The sequence below is a fragment of the Triticum dicoccoides genome, chromosome 6B (genome assembly GCF_002162155.2).
Source record: "Triticum dicoccoides isolate Atlit2015 ecotype Zavitan chromosome 6B, WEW_v2.0, whole genome shotgun sequence".
Lineage (NCBI taxonomy): Eukaryota > Viridiplantae > Streptophyta > Magnoliopsida > Poales > Poaceae > Triticum > Triticum dicoccoides.
In genome coordinates, this window is record NC_041391.1 from 412,113,224 (window position 1) to 412,139,644 (window position 26,421).

The window sequence follows — 26,421 nt, forward strand, 5'->3', positions numbered from 1 at the left end:
CTTCTCTATCTGTGCTCAAACAAGGCGGCCTTCGCGGGGCAGATGCCTCTGTTCGATGAGTGGGGGTTGCTTTCCGAGGACATTGAGGGGCCCGTGAGAATCCCGTCTTTGTGGCTCCTCTCCTAACCAATCCTGCCGCGTGCGCCCCGAGTGTGGAGGCTGGGGGGCACGCGCCTGCATCAACTGTTGAGAGCTCCTCCGGAGGCCCGGCTCCATTGGAGACTCATGAGCCTGAGGGTTCTGGGGCCTGGGAAGGAGCTACCGTGGGACTGGTGCAGCCCCCGGCCCCGGAGGGAGGGGCTTCTAACGCCTGGGACGGTGGCTCCAGTGCGGCTGCTGATGATGAGGAGCCCACTAATGGCCCCGGAGCCATGAGCAAGAAAGTCCCGCCGGGCGCCCCTACCCTTGGGACCCCTGCTCCAGATACTGCGCTGAGCGCTCCCCCTCCTGAGGATCACCCGTCAGGATCGGGTCGGCGCTGCCTGTGCCTTGAGTCACTCTTGAAGAGGAAGAGGTCTCCGTGCCGCAACGATGGCACTCGCCGGCCGCTGAAGCCGAGGAGATACGTGGCTGCCGATTAGTAAGTACCTTTGCTCTTGACCCCCAAGCGCGCCGCGTCTTCTCATGGGTGGGGTTTTGCAGGGTCCCCACGAAGGCGAAACCTTGGGAGGCAGGCACCCCCAAGGACTCTGGCTTGGCGTATGCGCGCAGCCCCCAGCGCCCCGAGCCCGCGGAAGGCGTGGGACCAACTCCATCCAACATGACGCCGCGAGGGTGCCCCAGAGCCGGGCCCCATGTTCTCTCCCCCCGCGACTCTGCCCGCGAGATGAGGGGTGCGCCGGTGACCCTTCCTCTTGTCATTGCCGGCTGGGGGTGCCCTCTAGGCAGCCTTCATCTTCAAGTTGTGGGGCTATGCCAGCCGGCTCCCGGTCGGCGACTGGCAGAGCGCCCAGCGCCTCCCGAGCGACTTTCGGAGCTGGGGAAGATCTCGGCGATGGGGCCACGTTTGCTCGTGGGCGCAGCGCGGTGTGCTTTGGGCTTTTTGGTGAAGCGATGCGTGCGATGGTCCATCTTGGTGGGGAGCTTGCCAATGTCGACACCAGGCTTGAGGCAGAGAACCGCCGTTTGGAAGGTGAGTGGCAGCGGCTAAAGGTGGCCATCAACCTTGGGAAGCTTCAGCATGATGAAGCTGAAGTGCGCGCGGCGGCCTTGCTCGCGGCTTCTCGCGAAGCTTGCGCCCGCGCCATGGAAGAGGCCGAGGCAGCCAACCACCGTCGCGAGGCGGCTGAGGAGTGGGAGCGAGATCTTCTGTCTTCAAATGCGGCCCTGCTACGCAAAGTCGAGGAGCGTCGTGCCCTGCTGGCCTCCTCACCAGGTGAGGTGGCCCTTGCCGAAGCGAAGCTCCTAAGGCGCCATGAGGACTTGACGCTGGAGGCTGTGGAACATAGCTTGGCGCTGGAGAGGCTGGAGTTGAGGGAGCGACAAGCCGCCGTGGCTGACAACATTGTCGCTGCCCGAGAAGCTCAGGTTCAGGTGGGGTGGAGAAGAGGGTGGCGAAGGCACGCGCTGAGCTGGATGGAAGGCATCACCTGGACTTGGAGCTGCTTATGGCTGAGCTTGAGGGCCGGACCTTCGTCCTGAAGACCGAGCTGCAGGCTGTGGAGCGCGTGAGAGCGCTGCCCAGGGAGCCCTGGCTTCATACGAATCTTCCCTGAATTCTGCCTGCGTCGAGATATCCTCTCTCTGGAAGCAAGCTGAAGACACTGCCTCCCTCCTGGAGAAGGCTTCGAGTGAAAAGTGCCGCTGCCTGACACTGGAGTGCGAGCACGGCTCCATGCTCCAAGGTCTATGCATCAGAGCCAACAACGCCTTGGGTGCCATTTGCGATGAGAGCCCTCCTCACCTGCACGAGAACGACTACGCCAGCCATCTCCGCTTCTTTACTGACATCGTGACCCGCCTGGAAGATCAGGCCGCAAAAGCTCGCCAGCTTGTTGAGGAGAGGAGCCGGGACCTCCTTGGGCGTGCGCTCTCGTGCACCTTCAGCAACCTCCTGAACCTTGACTCCCACTTTGATTTTGGCACCGTGCTAACCCCCATGACTGCGGCCACCCAAGACAAGCTTGCCAAGTGGGTGGATGGTCATGTGGATGCTCTGGTGAAGGAGCTAACTCCTGAGGACGAAACGGCCATGCTCGCCGCCAAAGGAGCTGGTGCTAGTGGTGATGACGAGGAGGACGGCAGCTTTAGCACAAGCAGCGAGGATGGGAGCGACGAAGAAGGCGCGTCCAGCTAGGCCCGTGTTTCTTTTGCTTTAACCTGTTATAACAACAACTCAAACATATTCTTGTGAGAGCATTTTGGGAAGGGGGTGCCCCTTATTATGTGCGAGATTGCTATATGCTTTTGAAGTGACATCCGGAGCGGGGCCCCGCAGGGCTGTGGGTCGCTAAGCAAGGTAGTTGTTTATGACTTATCTTGGGTTTCGGGGGTCTTGTGTGGGGCCTGGCATCGCGGCCGGGGCCCTTCTCCTGAGGCGAGCCTGCTGCGGGCTCGCGAGGCCCTGTGCCTCATGAGGGTCCTGCTAGCCTGCTGTGGAGTGCCTCGTGAGGAGCCAATTGCTAGAATGTGACGAGGTGGGCGCGCGGGGCGAACGCACCTTCGAGCCCCCAGGGGGAGCGATCAGTACCAGCGCATACACCATACCCAGCCCCCGCTCGTGAGGCTCATGAGGGCAGGGTAGCGGTCAGGAGTTTCCAAAAAGAACACAAGAGCTGAAAGAAAGAAAGCACACAAAATGAGAAAACTCCCCCCATTTTTGTAAACACATGAAATACAAACTGCTGCGAAAAGTCGGCAAGCAAATACAAAAAGGAGGCAAAAAGCAGATGGCCGCGTCCGGCGCCTAGCTAGTCTTCAGTCTTCAGTCTTCGGTATTCTCACCAGCGAGGAGCTAAGTGCTTCCACTAGGACGTGGGTGGGAGCCCCCGTGAGGCCCTAGGGTGGCACTCAGGAGACTCCGGGGCGTGTACAACCCCACTCATTATTACGTGAGAGTGTCACGAGCGGAGACCTTCATAGGCCGGGGCCTTGCTTCATGTCGCCCGACGAGGACCCCGCCGTGCACCACCCCTGACCACCATTGGGGAGACCGGAAACCAGGACAAGACCAAGGGGCCAAGGGGACGCTGGCGGCGTCCTCGGCGACCGTAGGCCCCCCACCGAGGAGAAGGGCTCGCCGGCGCCTTCCCCGGTAGGGAACCTACCTCCAAGCAGGATCCTGCTCCGCGCAGGGCAAGGAAGGCCCCGCCGCTAAGCTTCCCCCGTGTTGCTCCCAATGTCCTTCACGCTTCTGAGGGGGGTCCGCCGTCCTAAGAGCCCTGGTGGTCGCTGCGTCTTGGTTCAACTACGATCCATGGTCAGTGTAAGCGTCCCCCTACGGTGTTAACTGTACCCAGAGGCTGTCGCTGTTGGGGACGTCGGCAGGGCTTGGTGGTGGTTCAAAGGAGAGCTCGGCCTTGTGTATGTCCAGCGCCCAGCCTGGCATGGGGGATCGGCTGGGGCCCTCTCCTAGCGCGTTCCTTGGATCCATCGCGACGGGGATGTAGGCTTCCGGGCCGTTCACACCAGAGGCGCCGCCTAGCCGCCTAACGCTCCCGCCTTCTTCTGCCATCCTCTAGTCCTGTTGGCCAGGGGCCGGTACTCTCGGGCGGCCCCTGGTGGTGTCGCCTGAAGCAGCCCCGCGTCGAGGGGGCATGTTCGGGATGGCGCGGGCTGCTCCACGAGGCTGGTCAGCGTCGAGGGGCTCTCCGTGGCCCCTGGGAGAGGGCACACGGTTGTGTCAGGGATGAGCGCGCGCCCCCACCACCGCCTGCGACGTGGGGAGGGTGCAGAACGGCGCCGCCCCCCTGCAAGCCGCATCCAGCAGCTCGGCGACCCGTTCCAGCAAGGCGTGGCGGCCGCTCTCAAGCAGCCTGCACCATAGGAGCTCTCGGGCCACGATGACCGCTGCCCACATGTTTGCTTGTTCCCTGTGCGAGTGCGGAGCAGTTGTTGCAGCGTAGTTCACAGATCACGCGGCCGCACGGCTGTGGCGAGGTGCCAGTGGGGAAGGCTGCACCGCACGCCCCCCACGGGCGGTCGCCCCTGGCGGAACGCGAGCCGTGAGCAGGGAAGAGTGGAGGTCTTCTTCACCGGTGGGTGCTGTCGAGGAGGTCTGGACGACCCTGTGCTCGACATGGGCTCTCAGGGCGTCAAACATGGCGTCGGTGGAGCGGAGGGGGACTGGTCGACGGAAGGGAAGATCCGATGCACCCCTACCTGGTGTGCCAAATGTCGGATTTAGGGATCCGGCAACCCTTGAGAGGTTCGAACTCTAGGGTGCGTGCGGAGATCTCAACCTGCCCAGCCTTCCGACTCGCGATCCTCCTAGCCTAGCATGTCGAGCTCAAAGAGACACAAAGACACAGAGATTTATACTGGTTCGGGCCACCATTGTGGTGTAATACCCTAATCTAGTATGGTGTGGTGGATTGCCTCGAGGGGCTATGGATGAACTAGTATAGAGGATGAACAAACCTCAGGAGGTGAGGTGTTCTTGAGCTGGCGCGGTGCTCTACTTGTTCTGATTTCGGTCCCTTTCTATGGTGGTGGCTAGGTCCTATATATAGTGGCCTTGGTCCTCTTACCAAATATGAGCGGCAAGGGATTCCACAACGGCGGGATTTGAAAGGGGACAAGTAGTATAGTCTATCCTGGCAAAAGTTGTCTTCACCTGCCAAAAGCCTCTGGTCGTGACACTGCGGTGGGCTCGGTGATGATCTCCATCCTGCCGTCCTGGCGGTCTTGGTCTTGTTGCACCAGAATGAAAACCTTTGGCCGATTCATCGGGACTCCGCGCCTGTGGCTTGTCTCCCTTGCACCAAAGAGGAAACCTGCGCTCTGCACCCGCCTGGCCTTGGTCGTCATGGCTCACGTCGGCTGAGCCTCATGAGGTAGCTGCATAGAACTCTCCGCCCCTCAGGAGCCCTCCTAAGGAGGCCACTTCCTTCAGGGGTCTTGGCGTCGTCCGCCTCGCAAGGCTTGGCCCCTCGCGAGGGTCTTGCGGTGTTGGTGTTGAAGCTGGGCCGTACCAGGCCATCGATGAGGCCACGTGGTGCACCGCACGCAGGCAGGACTGGATACCCCCATATCCAGGACGCCGACACCATGGTTCTCTTTCTTTACCGTGGTTCCTAGCAACGAAGTCTCTCTTATCATAACGTTGATTCTTTGGTTGGGGTTATCAAGATCAACAGCAGGTTCAATCTCTACATCATTATTATTGCTAGGTTGAGCATCAACATGAACATCATCATTAACATTATCACTAGGTTCATGTTCATTACCAGATTGTGTTTCAGCATCAGAAATAGAAATATCATTGGGATTCTCAGGTGTGTCAACAACAGGTTCACTAAAAGCATGCAAAGTCCTATCATTTTTCTTTTTCTCTTCTTAGAAGAACTAGGTACCTCAACATTAGTTCTCCGAGAATCTTGCTCAATTCTCTTAGGGTGGCCCTCAGGATACAAGGGTTCCTGAGTCATTTTACCCCCTCTAGTCACAGCTCTAACAACATTATCATTTTTCTTGTTATTTAATTCATTGAGCAAATCATTTTGAGCTTTAAGCACTAGTTCTAGTTGAGTGGTAACCATATAAGCATGTTTACTAATAAGTTTAAGTTCACCCTTAGCTCTAGACATATAATCACTCAAGTGTTCAATCATATAAGCATTACGTTTCAATTGTCTACCAACATAAGCATTGAAGTTTTCTTGTTTAACAATAAAATTATCAAACTCATCTAAGCATTGGCTAGCAGACTTATAACGAGGAGTATCACCTTCATCAAATCTATAGAGAGAATTTACCTTTACTACCTGTGTCGGGTTATCAAGACCATGTATTTCTTCAATAGGTGGTAAATTCTTAACATCTTCAGCTTTAATACCCCTTTCTTTCATAGATTTCTTTACCTCCTGCATATCATCAGGCCTGAGAAATAGAATACCCCTTTTCTTCGGAGTTGGTTTAGGAGTTGGTTCAGGAAGTGTCCAATTATTATCATTACTCAACATATTTTTTAATACAATTCAGCTTGATTAACAGTTCTTTCCCTGAAAACACAACCAACACAACTATCTAGGTGGTCTCTGGAAGCATCAATTAGTCCATTATAAAAGATATCAAGTATTTCATTTTTCTTGAGAGGATGATCAGGCAAAGCATTAAGTAATTGGAGAAGCTTCCCCCAGGCTTGTGGGAGACTCTCTTCTTCAATTTGCACAAAATTATATATTTCCCTTAAGGCAACTTGTTTCTTATGAGCGGTAAAATATTTAGTAGAGAAGTAATAAATCATATCCTGGGGACTACGCACACAACCAGGATCAAGAGAATTAAACCATGTTTTAGCATCATCCTTTAATGAAAATGGAAATAACTTAAGGTTATAGTAGTAACAATTTTTTTCCTCATGAGTGAATAGGGTGGCTATATCATTTAATTTGGTAAGATGTGCCACAACAGTTTCAGATTCATAGCCATAAAAAGGATCAGATTCAACCAAAGTAATTAACTCAGGGTCGACAAAGAAACCATAATCCTTATCAGCAATACAGATAGGTGAAGTAGCAAAAGCAGGGTCATATTTCATTGTAGCATTCAAAGTCTTTTCTTTCAGCTTAGTTAACAGTTTCTTAAGATCGTATCTATCTTTGCAAGCAAAGAAGTCTCTAGCAGTTTCTGTTGGGGAACGTAGCAGAAATTCAAAATTTTCCTATGTGTCACCAAGATCTATCTATGGAGAGACCAGCAACGAGTAGAAAGGGGAGTGCATCTACATACCCTTGTAGATCGCTAAGCGGAAGCGTTCAAGTGAACGGGGTTGATGGAGTCGTACTCGTCGTGATTCAGATCACCGATGATCCTAGTGCCGAACGGACGGCACCTCCGCGTTCAACACACGTACAGCTCGACGATGTCTCCCACGCCTTGATCCAGCAAGGAGAGAGGGAGAGGTTGAGGAAGACTCCATCCAGCAGCAGCACAACGGCGTGGTGGTGATGGAGGAGCGTGGCAATCCTGCAGGGCTTCGCCAAGCACCTACGGGAGAGGAGGAGGTGTCACGGGAGGGAGGGAGGCGCCAAGGGCTCAGGTATGGATGCCCTCCCTCCCCTCCACTATATATAGGGGCAGGGGAGAGGGGGGAGGCGCAGCCTTGCCCCTTACTCCAAGAAAGGGGTGCGGCCAAGAGGGGGGGAGGAGTCCATCCTCCCCAAGGCACCTCGGAGGTGCCTTCCCCTTTGAGGACTCTTCCCTCTAGGGTTCCTTAGGCGCATGGGCCTCTTGGGGCTGGTGCCCTTGGCCCATGTAGGCCAAGGCGCACCCCCTACAGCCCATGTGGCCCCCCGGGGCAGGTGGCCCCACCCGGTGGGCCCCCGGGACCCTTCCGGTGGTCCCGGTACAATACCGATGACCCCGAAACTTGTCCCGATGGCCGAAACAGGACTTCATATATATAAATCTTTACCTCCGGACCATTCCGGAACTCCTCGTGACGTCCGGGATCTCATCCGGGACTCCGAACAACATTCGGTAACCACATACAAGCTTCCTATATAACCCTAGCGTCATCGAACCTTAAGTGTGTAGACCCTACGGGTTCGGGAGACATGTAGACATGACCGAGACGTTCTCCGGTCAATAACCAACAGCGGGATCTGGATACCCATGTTGGCTCCCACATGTTCCACGATGATCTCATCGGATGAACCACGATGTCAAGGACTCAATCAATCCCGTATAACATTCCCTTTGTCTAGCGGTATGGTACTTGCCCGAGATTCGATCGTCGGTATACCGATAACTTGTTCAATCTCGTTACCGGAAAGTCTCTTTACTCGTTCCGTAACACATCATCCCGTGATCAACCCCTTGGTCACATTGTGCACATTACGATGATGTCCTACCGAGTGGGCCCAGAGATACCTCTCCATTTACACGGAGTGACAAATCCCAATCTCGATTCGTGCCAACCCAACAGACACTTTCAGAGATACCCGTAGTGTACCTTTATAGCCACCCAGTTACGTTGTGACGTTTGGCACACCCAAAGCACTCCTACGGTATCCGGGAGTTGCACAATCTCATGGTCTAAGGAAACGATACTTGACATTGGAAAAGCTTTAGCATACGAACTACATGATCTTGTGCTAGGCTTAGGATTGGGTCTTGTCCATCACATCATTCTCCTAATGATGTGATCCCGTTATCAACGACATCCAATGTCCATGGTCAGGAAACATGACCATCTATTGATCAACGAGCTAGTCAACTAGAGGCTTACTAGGGACATGGTGTTGTCTATGTATCCACACATGTATCTGAGTTTCCTATCAATACAATTCTAGCATGGATAATAAACGATTATCATGAACAAGGAAATATAATAATAACTAATTTATTATTGCCTCTAGGGCATATTTCCAACAGTCTCCCACTTGCACTAGAGTCAATAATCTAGTTCACATCGCCATGTGATTAACACTCACAGGTCACATCGTCATGTGACTGACACCCAAATAGTTCTGGGTTTGATCATGTTGCTTGTGAGAGAGGTTTTAGTCAACGGGTCCGAACCTTTCAGATCCGTGTGTGCTTTACAAATCTCTATGTCATCTCCTAGATGTAGCTACCACGTTCTATTTGGAGCTAATCCAAATAACTGTTCTACTTGGAGCTTTTCTAAATTGTTGCTCCATTATATGTATCCGGTATCTCTACTCAGAGCTATCCGGATAGGTGTTAAGCTTGCATCGACGTAACCCTTTACGACGAACTCTTTTACCACCTCCATAATCGAGAAAATTCCTTAGTCCACTAGTTACTAAGGATAACTTTGACCGCTGTCCTATGATCCATTCTTGGATCACTCTTGTACCCCTTGACTGACTCATGGCAAGGCACACTTCAGGTGCGGTACACAGCATAGCAGATGTAGAGCCTATGTCTTAAGCATAGGGGACGACCTTCGTCTTTTCTCTCTATTCTGCCGTGGTCGAGCTTTAAGTCTTAACTTCATACCTTACAACTCAGGCAAGAACTCCTTCTTTGACTGATCCATCTTGAACACCTTCAAGATCATGTCAAGGTATGTGCTCATTTGAAAGTACCATTAAGCGTTTTGATCTATCCTTATAGATCTTGATGCTCAATGCTCAAGTAGCTTAATCCAGGTTTTCCATTGAAAACACTTTCCAAATAACCCTATATGCTTTCTAGAAATTCTACGTCATTTCTGATCATTAATATGTCAACAATATATACTCATCAGAAATTCTATAGTGCTCCCACTCACTTCTTTGGAAATACAAGTTTCTTATAAACTTTGTATACACCCAAAATCTTTGATCATCATCAAAGCATACATTCCAACTCCGAGATGCTCACTCCAGTCCTCAGAAGGATTGCTGGAGCTTTGCATACTTATTAGCATATTTCAGGATAGACAAAACCTTCCGGTTGTATCACATACAACCTTTCCTCAAGAATCGTCGAGGAAACAATGTTTTGACATCCTATCTGCAAGATTTCATAAATAATGCAGTAATTGCTAATATAATTCCAACAGACTCTTAGCATCGCTACGAGTGAGAAAGTCTCATCGTAGTCAACTCCTTGAACTTGTCGAAAAACATCTTAACGACAAGTCGAGCTTTCTCAATGGTGACACTTACCATCATTGTATGTCTTCCTTTCAAAATCCATATGTACCTAACAGCCTTACGACCATCAAGTAGTTCTTCCAAAGTCTACACTTTGTTTTCATACATGGATCCTCTCTCGGGTTACATGGCCTCGAGCCATTTATCGGAATCCGGGCCCACCATCGCTTCTGCATAGCTCGTAGGTTCATTGTTGTCTAGCAACATGACTTCCAAGACAGGATTACATACCACTCTGAAGTAGTACGCATCCTTGTCATCCCACGAGGTTTGGTAGTGACTCGATCCGAAGTTTCATGATCACTATCATAAGCTTCCACTTCAGTTGGTGTACGTGCCACAGGAACAACTTCCTGTGCCCTGCTACACACTTGTTGAAGTGACGGTTCAATAACCTCATCAAGTCTCCACCATCCTCCCACTCAACTTTTCGAGAGAAACCTTTCCTCGAGAAAGGACCCAATTCTAGAAACAATTCAAATTGCTTTCGGGTCTGAATTAGGAGGTATACCCAATTGTTTTGGGTGTCCTATGAAGATGCATTTTATCCGCTTTCGGTTCGAGCTTATCAGCCTGAAACTTTTCCACATAAGCGTCGCAGCCCCAAAATTTTAAGAAATGACAGCTTAGGTTTCTCTAAACCATAGTTCATACGGTGTCATATCATCGGAATTACGTGGTGCCCTATTTAAAGTGAATGTGGTTGTCTCTAATGCCTAACCCATAAACTATCATGGTAATTTGATAAGAGACATCATGGTATGCATCATATCCAATAGGGTGCAGTTATGATGTTCGGACACACCATCACACTATGGTGTTCCAGGCTGTATTAGTTGTGAAACAATTTCCACAATGTCTTAATTCTGTGCCAAACTCGTAATTCAGATATTCATTTCTATGATCATATCATAGATATTTTATCCTCTTGTCACGACGATCTTTCAACTTCACCCTGAAATTACTTGAACCTTTCAATAATTCGGACTCGTGATTCATCAAGTAAATATACTCAACATCTACTCGAATCATCTGTGAAGTAAGAATATAACGATATCCACTACATGCCTCAGCACTCATTGGACTGCACACATCAAAAAAAATGTATTACTTCCAACAAGTTGCTTTCTTGTTCCATTTTACTGAAACCGAGGCTTTCAGTCATCTTGCCCATGTGGCATGATTTGCATGTCTCAAGTGATTCAAAATCAAGTGAGTTCAAACGGTCCATTTGCATGGAGTTTCTTCATGCATACACACCAACAGACATGGTTCGCATGTCTCAAACTTTTCAAAAACGAGTGAGCCCAAAGATCCATCAACATGGAGCTTCTTCATGCGTTTTATACCGATATGACTTACGTGGCAGTGCCACAAGTAGGTGGTACTATCATTACTATCTTTTTGGCATTAACATGTGTATCACCACGATCGAGATTCAATAAACCATTCATTTTAGGTGTAAGACCATTGAAGGTATTATTCAAATAAACAGAGTAACCATTATTCTCCTTAAATGAATAACCGTATTGCGATAGACATAATCCAATCATGTCTATGCTCAACGCAAACACCAATCTCGATGGTAGAGGGAGCGTGCGATGCTTGATCATATCAACATTGGAAACACTTCCAACACATATCGTCAGCTCACCTTTAGCTAGTCTCCGTTTATTTCGTAGCTTTTATTTCGAGTTACTAACACTTAGCAACTGAACCGGTATCTAATACCCTGGTGCTACTAGGAGTACTAGTAAAGTACACATTAACATAATGTACATCCAATATACTTCTATCGACCTTGCCAGCCTTCTTATCTACCAAGTATCTAGGGTAATTCTGCTCCAGCGGCTATTCCCCTTATCACAGAAGCACTTAGTCTCGGGTTTGGATTCAACCTCGGGTTTCTTCACTAGAGCAGCAGCTGAATTGCCGTTTCATGAAGTATCCCTTCTTGCCCTTGCCCTTCTTGAAACTAGTGGTTTCACAACCATCAACAATTGATGCTCCTTCTTGATTTCTACTTTCGCGGTGTCAAACATCGCGAATACCTCAAGGATCATCATATCTATCCCTGATATGTTATAGTTCATCACGAAGCTCTAGCAGCTTGGTGGCAATGACTTTGGAGAAACATCACTATCTCATTTGGAAGATCAACTCCCACTCGATTCAAGTGATTGTTGCACTCAGACAATTTGAGCACAAGCTCAACGATTGAGTTTTTCTCCCTTAGTTTGCAGGCTAAGAATAATCGCCGGAGGTCTTATACCTCTTGACGTGGGCACGAGCCTGAAATCCCAATTTCAGCCCTCGAAACATCTCATATGTTCCGTGACGTTTCGAAAACGTCTTTGGTGCCTCTACTTAAACCATTTAACTGAACTATCACGTAGTTATCAAAACGTGTATGTTCGATGTTCGAAACATCCACAAACGACGTTCGGGGTTCAGCACACTGAGCGGTGCATTAAGGACATAAGCCTTCTATGAAGCAATGAGGACAATCCTCAATTTACGGACCTAGTCCGCATAATTGCTACTATCAACTTTCAACTAATTTTTCTCTAGGAACATATCTAAACAGTAGAACTATAGCGTGAGCTACGACATAATTTGCAAAATCCTTTTGGCTATGTTCAGGATAATTAAGTTCATCTTATGAACTCCCACTCAGATAGACATCCCTCTAGTCATCTAAGTGATTACATGATCCGAGTCAAACTAGGCCGTGTCCGATCATCACGTGAGACGGACTAGTCATCATCGGTGAACATCTTCATGTTGATCGTATCTTCTATACGACCCATGTTCGACCTTTCGGTCTCCGTGTTCCGAGTCCATGTCTGTACATGCTAGGCTCGTCAAGTTAACCCTAAGTGTTTCGCGTGTGTAAATCTGTCTTACACCCGTTGTATGTGAACGTTAGAATCTAACACCCGATCATCACGTGGTGCTTCGAAACACGAACTGTCGCAACGGTGCACAGTTAGGGGAGAACACTTCTTGAAATTGTTGTAAGGGATCATCTTATTTACTACCGTCATTCTAAGCAAATAAGATGTATAAACATGATAAACATCACATGCAATCAAATAGTGACATGATATGGCCATCATCACTTTGCTCCTTTTGATCTCCATCTTCGGGGCTCCATGATCATCATCGTCACTGGCATGACACCATGATCTCCATCATCATGATCTCCATCATCGTGTCTTCATGAAGTTGCCTCGCCAACTATTACTTCTACTACTACAGCTAACGGTTAGCAATAAAGTAAAGTAATTACATGACGTTTATGTTGACACGCAGGTCATAAATAAATAAAGACAACTCCTATGGCTCCTGCCGGTTGTCATACTCATCGACATGCAAGTCGTGATTCCTATTACAAGAACATGATCAATCTCATACATCACATATATCATTCATCACATCCTTTTGGCCATATCACATCACATAGCATACCCTGCAAAAACAAGTTAGACGTCCTCTAATTGTTGTTTGCATGTTTTACGTGGCTGCTATGGGTTTCTAGCAAGAACGTTTCTTACCTACGCAAAGACCACAACGTGATATGCCAATTGCTATTTACCCTTCATAAGGACCCTGTTCATCGAATCCGATCCGACTAAAGTGGGAGAGACAGACACGCGCCAGCCACCTTATGCAACTAGTGCATGTCAGTCGGTGGAACCTGTCTCACGTAAGAGTACGTGTAAGGTCGGTCCGGGCCGCTTCATCCCACGATGCCGCTGAATCAAGATAAGACTAGTAACGGCAAGCATATTGAACAAAATCAACGACCACAACTACTTTGTGTTCTACTCGTACATAGAAACTACGCATAGACCTAGCTCATGATGCCACTGTTGGGGAACGTAGCAGAAATTCAAAATTTTCCTACGTGTCACCAAGATCTATCTATGGAGAGACCAGCAACGAGTAGAAAGGGGAGTGCATCTACATACCCTTGTAGATCGCTAAGCGGAAGCGTTCAAGTGAACGGGGTTGATGGAGTCGTACTCGTCGTGATTCAGATCACCGATGATCCTAGTGCCGAACGGACGGCACCTCCGCGTTCAACACACGTACAGCTCGACGATGTCTCCCACGCCTTGATCCAGCAAGGAGATAGGGAGAGGTTGAGGAAGACTCCATCCAGCAGCAGCACAACGGCATGGTGGTGATGGAGGAGCGTGGCAATCCTGCAGGGCTTCGCCAAGCACCTACGGGAGAGGAGGAGGTGTCACGGGAGGGAGGGAGGCGCCAAGGGCTCAGGTATGGATGCCCTCCCTCCCCTCCACTATATATAGGGGCAGGGGAGAGGGGGGAGGCGCAGCCTTGCCCCTTACTCCAAGAAAGGGGTGCGGCCAAGAGGGGGGGAGGAGTCCATCCTCCCCAAGGCACCTCGGAGGTGCCTTCCCCTTTGAGGACTCTTCCCTCTAGGGTTCCTTAGGCGCATGGGCCTCTTGGGGCTGGTGCCCTTGGCCCATGTAGGCCAAGGCGCACCCCCTACAGCCCATGTGGCCCCCCGGGGCAGGTGGCCCCACCCGGTGGGCCCCCGGGACCCTTCCGGTGGTCCCAGTACAATACCGATGACCCCGAAACTTGTCCCGATGGCCGAAACATGACTTCCTATATATAAATCTTTACCTCCGGACCATTCCGGAACTCCTCGTGATGTCCGGGATCTCATCCGGAACTCCGAACAACATTCGGTAACCACATACAAGCTTCCTATATAACCCTAGCGTCATCGAACCTTAAGTGTGTAGACCCTACGGGTTCGGGAGACATGTAGACATGACCGAGACGTTCTCCGGTCAATAACCAACAGCGGGATCTGGATACCCATGTTGGCTCCCACATGTTCCACGATGATCTCATCGGATGAACCACGATGTCAAGGACTCAATCAATCCCGTATACAATTCCCTTTGTCTAGCGGTATGGTACTTGCCCGAGATTCGATCGTCGGTATACCGATACCTTGTTCAATCTCGTTACCGGCAAGTCTCTTTACTCGTTCCGTAACACATCATCCCGTGATCAACCCCTTGGTCACATTGTGCACATTATGATGATGTCCTACCGAGTGGGCCCAGAGATACCTCTCCGTTTACACGGAGTGACAAATCCCAATCTCGATTCGTGCCAACCCAACAGACACTTTCAGAGATACCCGTAGTGTACCTTTATAGCCACCCAGTTACGTTGTGACGTTTGGCACACCCAAAGCACTCCTATGGTATCCGGGAGTTGCACAATCTCATGGTCTAAGGAAATGATACTTGACATTGGAAAAGCTTTAGCATACGAACTACATGATCTTGTGCTAGGCTTAGGATTGGGTCTTGTCCATCACATCATTCTCCTAATGATGTGATCCCGTTATCAACGACATCCAATGTCCATGGTCAGGAAACATGACCATCTATTGATCAATGAGCTAGTCAACTAGAGGCTTACTAGGGACATGGTGTTGTCTATGTATCCACACATGTATCTGAATTTCCTATCAATACAAACAAGGAAATATAATAATAACTAATTTATTATTGCCTCTAGGGCATATTTCCAACAGTTTCTTCATCCATAACATAACCCTCAGGTACATTAGGCAATTCATATCTAGGGGGAGAATCTTCATCATCACTTTCATCAGTATTATTAGTTTCAATAATTTCGATCTCTCTTACCCTAGAAAGTTGTTCATCAATAAATTCACCTAGTGGCACAGTATCATTAAGCATAGAAGTAGTTTCATCAGAAGTATCATGCAAAGCAGAAGTGGTATCAACAATAACATGCGACCTATCAGAATCAATAGCAGGGGTAGGTGTCACAAATTTACTCGTAACAGAAGATGAATCAAGAGCAAAGCTAGATGGCAGTTCCTTACCTCCCCTCGTAGTTGTGGGATAAATCTTGGTTTTTTCGTCTTTCAAGTTCCTCATAGTGATTAGCAGATATAAATCCCAAGTGACTCAAAGAATAGAGCTATGCTCCCTGGCAACAGCGCCAGAAAATAGTCTTGATAACCCACAAGTATAGGGGATTGCAACAGTTTTCGAGGGTAGAGTATTCAACCCAAATTTATTGATTCAACACACTGAGCCAAAGAATATTCTCAAGTATTAGCAGTTGAGTTGTCAATTTAACCACACCTGGAAAACTTAATATCTGCAGCAGAGTATTTAGTAGCAAAGTAGTATGGAAGTAACTGTAACAGTGGCAAAAGTAATAGTATCAATTTTGTAGTAATCGTAACAGTGGCAATGGTAAAGTAACTAAGCAAAGATCAATATGTGAAAAGCTCGTAGGCAATGGATCAATGATGGATAATTATGTCAGACGCGATTCCTCATGCAACAGTTATAACATAGGGTGCCACAGAACTAGCTCCAGTTCATCAATGTAACATAGGCATGTATTCAGAATATAGTCATACGTGCTTATGGAAAAGAACTTGCATGACATCATTTGTCCTACCCTCCCATGGCAGTGGGGTCCTAGTGGAAACTAAGGGATATTAAGGCCTCCTTTTAATAGAGTACCGGACCAAAGCATTAACACTTAGTGAATACATGAACTTCTCAAACTACGGTCATCACCGGGAGTGGTCCTGATTATTGTCACTTCGGGGTTACCGGATCATAACACATAGTAGGTGACTATTGACTTGCAAGATAGGATCAAGAACTCACATATAAATTCATGAAAACATAATAGGTTCAGATATGAAATCATGGCACTTGGGCCCTAGTGACAAGCATTAAGCATAACAAAGTCATAGCAACATCAATCTCAGAACATGATGGATACTAGGGATCAAACCCTAACAAAACTAACTTGATTACATGGTAAATCTCATCCAACCCATCACCATCTAGCAAGCCTATGATGGAATTACTCACGCACGGCGGTGAGCATCATGAAATTAGTGATGGAGGAAGGTTGATGATGACGATAGCGACGGATTCCCCTCCCAGAGCCCCGAACGGACTCCAGATCAGCACTTCCGGGGGAGATTAGGGCTTGGCGGCGGCTTCGTATTGTAAAATGTGATGAATCCTTCTCTCTGATTTTTTCTCCCCGAACGTGAATATATAGAGTTGGAGTTGAGGTCGATGGAGCCTTAGGGGGCCCACGAGGCAGGGGCGCGCCCTCCACCCTCGTGGACAGGGTGTGGGCTGTCACGACCGGTTTTCCGGGTATTAATTTCCAGAAAATGGCCGTTGTGCTCACCAGCCCCAGGATTACTGTTAGCGGATGAGCCACCAAATTGATACAGAAATTCCAAGCAAAATACAAATATGTAGTACAAGACCATTCTGGCCTACGAGTACAACAAGTGCTTTCTAGAGGTTGATGGCGGAAGCGTTCTGTGGATCATAGGTGTCTATGGGACTCCATTTCCCAACAGGAACAACTGACCAGGTTAACTCCTATCTTCACGAGGCTGCTATCATGGTTGCTTAGGTTCCGTGGCTGTCATCGCGTGGCTCCTCTCCAAGCAACAAATCTGGCCAAGACAATAGCCAAGGACAAGCCAGTGAGTACTTTGAATGTACTCGCCAACATTATGAACACTGGGATAATATAATTGATAATCATGCGCTGAAATATTCTATGATCACATCGTCAGTCATAAAATAAAATTTGCTGATGCGTGCAAGTAGGTTATTTATATGCAACACGAATAAGCAATAATGGAATGGAAATAAAATGGCGCAGTCGGGCGTCTGTGCGACACCACATAAAGGGCTTATATCGAAGAGTAAATGACATGCGTGCCACAGTCGGACGTCGGAGCGACATCGCAGAAAGGGCTTATATCAAAATAAATAACAAGCGTGCCACAGTCGGACGTCTGAGCGACATCGCAGAAAGGGCTTATATCAAAATAAATGACAAGTGTGCCACAGTCGGACGTCTGAGCGACATCGCAGAAAGGGCTTATATCGAAAGTAAATGACAAGCAATGCCACAATCGGGCGTCTCAGCGACACCACATAAAGGGCTTATAAAATGAATAATCACATTGAATATCCAGGAGGTAGAACCGTCCCAGGGATACTCAATAATTCAAATAATATGATGGGTTAGTCCATAATAAACATAACATAATTATCACAAGTCATCAGTCATGATCCACGTTCTGGTTTAGTAGTTTCTCCTCCGAAGACCGACACTAAGACCGACACTTGACCCAACCCAGACTGTAGTCCTTAACCATGGACATGGCTATTCGAATAGGTTTAATCTCTGCAGAGGGTGTACTCTTTACCCACGAGTAACGGATTCCTTTAGTCAATCAAGACTAATTTCGTCTACGGTCTTTTAAATGAAAACACACCTGACTTGCACACACCAGCTTAACTTACCGATATCTAGAATCACCCACGACACTGTTAAGCAAAAACTCTAAGTGGGGAGGCTACAACCTCGATTAGCATGGGATCACAAAATTTATACCGCGCGCAAAACTGGGGAAGCTACCCCCTCGGCTACAACCGAAACACCCATGCCCCCTGACTGGATGATTGGCTTTAATCCATGGCCTTGGTACCCTCATCCCGGCCCCTCTGTACGGTGTGTGCTAGAAAGGGGTTGACAAATTACTGAACCGTACCCTACCTGTGGCAGGGACAAGTGGTAGCACGAAACAAGTGTGGGGTTACTGGAACAAGACTCGATCTACGGTCGACTCGGGAGGTTTATAATTTCCTGGATGACAAGTATAACAAATATATTTCAACCATCAGAATCACCGCTCATTATACCTTACTATGCCATATCGGACATAACCGTCCCGACGGAGACCGGTGACAAGCTCACGCCTACCCAAGGCAGAGGCTTTCCCGGATTCCTTTCCGACATGCATGCAAGGCACATGAGGATGATTACCATCACAAGGATATTCGTTTCCAACAGCAAGGAAATCACCAATATGCATCCATGCAAATGATCATATCACATAAATAACAAGTTCCCGAAATGAGGTGGTGTTATAAATGTGTCAACGAACACACCAAATATATTATGCTGGGGTTCAGAATGCTTGCCTTCAAGGTGTGGAGAGGTGGGGGGTGCTCTCCAAAACTTTGAAAGTTTTCTGCCTCTCTCCAAAATCCTATTTTGAAAATATTGGAATTAACACACAATCTCAAAACAGCACAAAAAAAGTTGTTTGAATTTTTTTGAAATAAACCTTAAAATAAACTAGACATAATTTGAGAGATGTAGGAAAAAGAATTAATTCATTTGGAGTTATAATTAAAAAGTTATAGGCAGTCAAAGTTGTGGTCAAAACCTGTTTTTTTAAAAAGGAAACGGTACACGTCGAAGACGTAATTTGGAATCTACGCTTCCACTTACTCCAGCGTGGACGGCGCGTGAGTCATTGACAGTGGGCCCGCCTGGCCCACTGGTCAGGTTTGACCAGTCCATCTCTCCCTCCTCTTCCTCTGCCCGAACGGAGGCGAGGCAACGGCGATCAACACCGGCGAACGGCGGCTCCCCGCGGGCTCCAGAGGGTCGGGATGGATCGGCAAGACCGGGGCGGTCCTACCGGTAGTCGTTGGGTCGGCGGGGACGGAGTGAGCTGCCGGCGGTGAGCTTCGCGGCGGGGGAGGCTTCGGGAGCAAAGTGGTTTTGGGGCTGCGGTGGTTCCCGATCAAAATCGAGCAGGGGAAGGGTTCACGGGAGGAAGAGAGAGCTTCTGGTGGAGAGAGTGGAGAGGGGGAGGCTCTGGTGGCGCCGGAATGACTGGGGCAGTGGCGGCGGCAGGAGTTGCCGGAGAGGAAGAAGACAGCTCCCTGGTCTTCCTACTGCTATGGGTGGGTCGGTGAGGGAGTGAGAGAGGCTACGCGACGCCTGGACGAGCTCGGGTGCTTCTTATATAGCGCGACGAGATCTATTCTGCAGCGATGGGGATAAGATCGCCGACGACCGACGTTCTGTAGCAGCAGGGGACATGGCGGGGCTGAGGATGGCGGCAGGAGCTAGCGGACGAGCGGGGCACTACTCCAGGGCGAGCTGGCGAGCAAGGGTGGCTCGGGCGGCGCCGGCACGGCCGAGGCCTGCATGCGGCCGTCAGCTAGCCGCCACGGCCGTCCTGATGGTGGTGCTGTGGGGTGCCAGGGGTGGTCGGGGTGGCGTGGCGGTGCAGGGGATACGTGGCGTGCTGGCTGCGGTTGGCCAAGGGCCAGAACGGGTGCGAGGCGAGACGCGGTGACTCGGCCGCACGTGCGTGCCAAACGCACGCTCTGGGCGCGCACAGAGCACGCCCGCGATGTGTTCGACGAAATGCCAAGGTAGCCTAGAGTGCTTGAGCGGGGCTGGCAAGTAACAGGACTAGTTTGGGGTTAGCAAGGGGATCAAGGGACATGGTGGATAGGTCAGGGGCTCAAGTTCACAATGTAAACTTGAAATCATGCCAAATCTGGCTATGCATGCAGGGTGTTTGACAAAATGCCACATGTACCTACGCTTTTCTTGGAGTGGCCAAATTCTCCAGATCAGTGTCTCCTTGGATGCATGAGAGGGTGGTGAAGTTAGTTTGTTAAAAGGAGAAACTTGTTAGTGCAAGTTTTGCAAAACTTCAGTTTTTGACAGAAAGAAGAGGGCATGATTGCAAGCACTTAGAGTCATCCCATGGGTCCACTCTCCTGGACTTAAGGGTTTGGCAAGGTGCACTACAAGCAGGAGAAAGCTCAAGGGTAAAGGAGCAAGTTAGAAGGTGGTTGCAGTACAAATCACCAAGTTGCACTAGAATGAAGATGAGGATGATTCACTCAAATTTTTCAAAGAACATCACTAGATTTTTGCATAAAGTTGAATCATAAGCTACTACCAGCATCCCATAATTTTGGTGGAGGCTAGAAAGAAGTATTTAAATGAGTTGTAGTGCAAAATTTCCCACTGGACCAGAGAAGAAAATTGGGTGTAGAGCTTAAAATATTTCATGAATAAAAGATATTTTTGCATAAAAGTGATTTGAAAACATCACCTGACATCTCCAAAATTTTGGTTGGAATTTTTAGTGAATTTATCAAATGGTTGTAGTTCAAATATGGCTATATAACCTTGGAAAAACCATTTTTCAAGAAAATAAAGATCAAGCAAATTAATTATGTAATTAGTTCTACTAATAAAAGAAAAGTTTTTCTTGAGAAGTTAAACAAGTCCAATAACATATTTGAAAAGTTTTCACTTTGGGGAAAACTCCATAATAGCAAGGGAGAAAAAGGTTCAAAAATAAAAAAAGGAGCCGAGAAAATAAAAGTTTTAATTTCCTGGCAAAGTTTTAATTAATAAAACAAGGTCAAAATTTTTGGGGTGTCACATGGGCCCCATGGTGTTGATTCTTTCGCCAGCAGTTTTTATTTATTCCAAAAATATTCTCCGTGAAGTTTCAGGTCATTCCGAGAACTTTTATTTCTGCACAAAAATAACACCATGGCAATTATACTGAAAACAGCGTCAGTCCGGGTTAGTTCCATTCAAATCAGGCAAGTTAGAGTCCAAAACTTGGGCAAGCGTGTTTGGAAAAGTAGATACGTTGGAGATGTATCAGTCCCTGCTGTCAGGTGGAGGAATCATTATTTTTCACATAATAAGGAGGCACTTCCTTGCTGCGGCCGTGGACCCAGCTGTCCGCCTCTCCACGTACAATACTCTTCTGATCGAAGTTGTTCGTTGACCATGTTGACCACGCCGCACCGAGAGCAATAGGGCGGTGGACGACGGCGAGGCCTAGGAAGGGGATGACGCAGAGCCGGGGAAGACACGACAGTGGATGCCCACATGGAGGGGAGTACGTGGGTTGACTGCTTCGGCTATGGTGTGAGGCTGCCGTCGCTGGAGAATCACAGGAGGTGTGGGTGTGTATAGAGGGATGGCATGGCCAGCGGTGGTAGCACGGCCGGACACGGGAGGCAGGAGCCAGCGGCAGGCCGACACTTGTTTGGGCGGCTGGAGCAAGAAGACCAGAGGTTGAAGAAGCACTACGACCGTTGGCTGGACATCGTACGGTCACTGGATCTAGAATCATTCATATTGACTAAGTTGACAAAGCCCTCCGTCCCCGTCATCTTAGTAGGCCCACAAGTCAGCCTCCCACAATGGTGGGTCCCAGCTAGCAGGGGGAGTATTCATTTTTTTGTGCGTAATAAGGAGGCGCTTCCTTGTGTGCGAAAATATAGCTGGTTGGTCCGAGCTGACAGTGGGGGGAACGTTTTTTTCAAGAAATACAAAGGCCCTTCCGATGTGTCCCAGTTGTCAGGTGGAGGAATCATTATTTTGTGCGTAATAAGGAGGCATTTCCTTGTGTGGACCCCTACTGTCAGCCTCTTCCGATGGCTGTTGTTTGTTGACCATGTTGACCTCGCCGCGCCGAGAGAACAAACGCGGTGGATGAGGGTGAGGCCCAGGAAGGGAACAACCCGGAGCCGGCAAAGCCACCACAGTAGATGCCCACGCTGAGGGGTGTACGACCGCTGACTGGTCGGCTGCGGGGTGAGGCTGACGTTGCCGGAAGATAACAGGATGTGCAGGTGGGTAAAGGGATGGCTTGGCGGCCGCACATCCAGCCCATGGGAGGAGGGAGCAGGCAGTCCTACCGGTGCTGGTTTGGGCGGCTGGAGCAGGAAGATCAGAGATTTAAGAAGCACGTCGGCCGTTGGATGGAAATCCAACAATCATTGCTCTGTGTTGACTAAGTTGACAAAGCCTTGCGTACGCGTCAAAAAAATTTAGGACAATGTCATCGTCAACCTAGTAGGCCCAGAAGTCAGCCTCCAAATCTGTGGAAAACAACATACGACCCATTTGCCATTATTTCCAATAATCTACATCCCATTTGCTAATTCTTAAGGGTTGAAGCCCATATTCTTTTTATTAGCATTACAGACCATATATTCTGGGCACTGCTAAAAAATTCAATGAAAATTGTCATATCTCTGTGGGGTCTGAACTCTTTTAATCTTGAAATTTCGAGTCGCGTTAAAAATAATTTGAAAAAAGTTGTGTCAAAATAAAATTCAAAAAACAATTCTCCGCAAAAAAATGAATGAAATTTAAAATCTTAATTAACAAGATGCCCGTGTGTTGCACGGAACATGAAGATGCATTTGTACGAGTAGTTTATCTTGCAGGAGAAAAGACGATCTTTTAATGTAATTGCCTGTTGGCTTTGGTTTTTATAAGAGTAGAGAGTAGAGAAATCCAGAACAAAAAATGATATTTTAATGTAATTGCTGGTTGGCTTTGGTTTAAAAATTTACAGTCCATTTCTTAAAAATTATAGCCCATTTTTTAGGGAAGCCCATTTCTTACTACTTTACATCCCTCCCTCCTCGTCTTGAAAGATTTGCTGCCCAACAGGGCTAAGAAAAGCAAGTAGGCCTCGGTTTTGGTGTTCTCCAAAAAAAAAGAACTGGGCTAGCCATTTTGAGAAAGAAAAACGATATCAACTGGGCTCGTCATGTGCTTAAATAAAAGCGGGCGTGGGCTAGACGGGCCACAGCCCCCGCACAGCGCGCAGTTGAGCTCCGTCTTTGAAACTAAAAAAACAACTGGGCGAGGTGCTAGGTCCCTGGTGTTATCCGCTCGTTGTGTAATTTTAACAAATCCGCTGTCGCGCCGGCCTATGCATCGCCGGTGTGAGATGAGATGTCGATGACTTTTCTCGGCGGCATGCCGCCGTTGGTGGACTCCGCTTCCCCCTTGCTGAAGTCGACCGCGTCCTCGTCCTCGGCGCCGTCCTCAAGGTTGTAGTACTCGTAGTAGTGGCTGCGCCAGAGCTCGCGTTGGTACTCCACCGCCGATTCCTCGATGGACAGACTCTTCTCTACCTCGACCTCAGCCATGCTCAATCCTTCTCTCGGTGCTCCTCGATCTCTGCCGCCTCCTGCATCTCCAGCTCCTGCTCGGCAACCTCATGAGGAAGCAGGTGCTCCATGGCCATCGCCGCCTTTTCAGACATGGGTTGCATGCTGGAGCCCGAGGTGGCCAGGAATATCTTGGCGTGCGCATCCTCGATCTTGGCGTGGATGGCCTGGACCCGTGCCAGGGCGACATCTGTGGCACGGATGGCAGCTCGAGCACTATCGGCGTTTGCAGCCGCCGTCGTAGTAGCAGCTGCAGCTGTCTCGGCTACCGCGGCTGCCCTGTCGGCTGCCACAGACAGCCTCTCAGCGGAAGCGACCGCGCTTAATGCGGATGCGGCGACACTCTCGGCGTAGGCGGCCACGCTCTTGGCGCAGGTGGTGGCGCTCGGGGGGACGCACCCATCGTACGGGCCTTCACGAAGCGTTTCCACTGCGTCATCTTTGCAAGAAGGGGGTGCGGGAATGGGGATTGGGATTCGTGGATTTGGGGGTTGCTGGCACTAGAGCAGATGAGCCGGTGAAGCTTAAGGAGGGAGACTTAAATAGACTCAGATATTTTCGTCGCAAATGGTTCTTAGAAAACAACTGTGTTTGATGTTGTACATATTTTTTGTTAGCTGTGAAAGACAAATTTGGAGTAAAGTGGCAACGGATGGTGTTTTAAATGAACGAGAAATTTTATAATACTAATACAACTGTCATGTCAAATTTTGGAAAATTTCAGGGGTCATTTGACCTTGTAAGACATTTAAGTGATTTTCTAGCAGTGAGGAATTAGGAGGAAATATTTTTTTGGCTTGTAATAATGAGGCACCTGCTTGCGTAATGCAATGACCCTGGTGGGTCCCTACTGTCAGCCTCTCCACGTATAGTCATCTCATGATTCCTCTTGGTTGTTGACCATGTTGACAACGACAGACGGAGGCGGGCACAGCGAGCGAACCAAGGCGGAGATCGACGGCGAGGCCTCGGACGGGAAGGAACAACAGTCGTGGAAGATGCAGCAGTGTAGTGGCAGGTGGAGGGGAGTACAATGGCAACAACATGCAACTCAAGCTTACAAATGGTACAAAAAGCCCCAGGATTAATTGTTCATCAAAATTTTAGACAAAACCCAGATTGAACATGGCAATAATATCTAACCCAACCACTCTTTTTCGCAGTCACAAACAAATGGATCAGTTTGACCATAAAATCAACATCCTGTGCATAAAAATTTATTGCATGAAGACTACAACTTGTTGTAAATAGAAGCCGAGCACGTTTAGAAGCCCATTTGTCCACCTGAAACTTCTTTTTTTTGCTCTTCAACGTGTTCATCCGTGAGAAGTCTCTTGCGGTAAAACTTAAGCCTCAGGGACAATAGTAACCTCACATTCAACAGGAAGAATGTGACAAAGCTTCCGTTTGCCTGGTTGGATGCATATCCTTCCATTGTTATAGTCCTCAAACGAATGTCATGAGAAATGATAAAATCCTGGTGCTTATTACGCCACCGATTGGTTATACGTTTTTGTCCATGTGCTTGCAGTACCTAAGTAGACATGAAGATTTGAAAACAGTTAAGGTCTGAAAAAAGAGTATGTCGAAAGAGCAACAGCTGAGAGGTTAATTCTAGTACAATATATACAGTCTTTCAATGTGCATGAAATCATCACCTCCATATATAAATTTCCAGAGACCGAAAGCATCGCAACAAGCCAATAATTATGTTCAGATCATAACTATACATTCTGATATATAAGATCTTGACAGAATCCGGCAGCATTGATAGGCTATCCATGGACGAACTCTTCATTGAGCATATAACATAATATTAGTACCCAAAGTGCACTCCAAGATGATATAAAACTTATGCGCACAAATGAAAAATGCAGCTTATGATTACAAATGTGTAGATGATAATATATGGTACCTGAAAAAGTGAGGAGCCAAACACCAACTTCTTGTGATGATTAATCGGATCACGAATTACACCCAAGGTCTCTAGTTTGGGCACAGAGACAACAGTTATTTGCGAAGGTTTATAACAATTATCAAGGAGCAACCTTTCAAGTGAAGGGGCATCTTCGATGATGAGCTGCTGTCCTTCAAAACAAATTCCAATGCTTTTATGGTGAGGCGACTTTATTTGGAGACAATTGATAACGATTTCTATTCCCAAAACAATCAGCAAGCGCTCCAGGGCAGGGCAACTGGAGTGGATGATGTTGTGCCATGAGGCCTCCGACAGATAAACCACCATAAGCGAAAGTTTTTTTAGCAGTGGGAGTCGAAGCATTTGTACCAGATCGTTTGGTAGATGGCACCGGGCGAAGGTGGCGGTATGGAGAGAGGAGGAAAACCGCGAGATGGACAACGGTGGTGTGGGCACGAATTCTTGGTATGTTCGTGGTATGAAACTTCCGTGGTAATGGTAGAACTCAAACTGCTAGAGTTTTCCGAATTCAGGGGATGTCAGCCAAGTGTCCATCATGCCGGGTATGGACAGCAGGTAGCATGTCGGGATGTAGAGGCGTTGAATGGGGTGCTGCTGGTGAGAGGAGACGATGGCACTGAGGAGATCAAATTCAGGAAGGACAGATATCTGGCGACAATCGAGATTGAGGGGCGCGGTGCGTCATAGAGGGTGCCACCGAGTTGAGAATACTTGTGTGCGGCAGCAATCCTTGGTGGGGAGAATCGAGATGATCTCCTCAAGGGTGACGTCCGGGAGCTCGCTGATGTGATCCACGAGAGATTCTACCGGT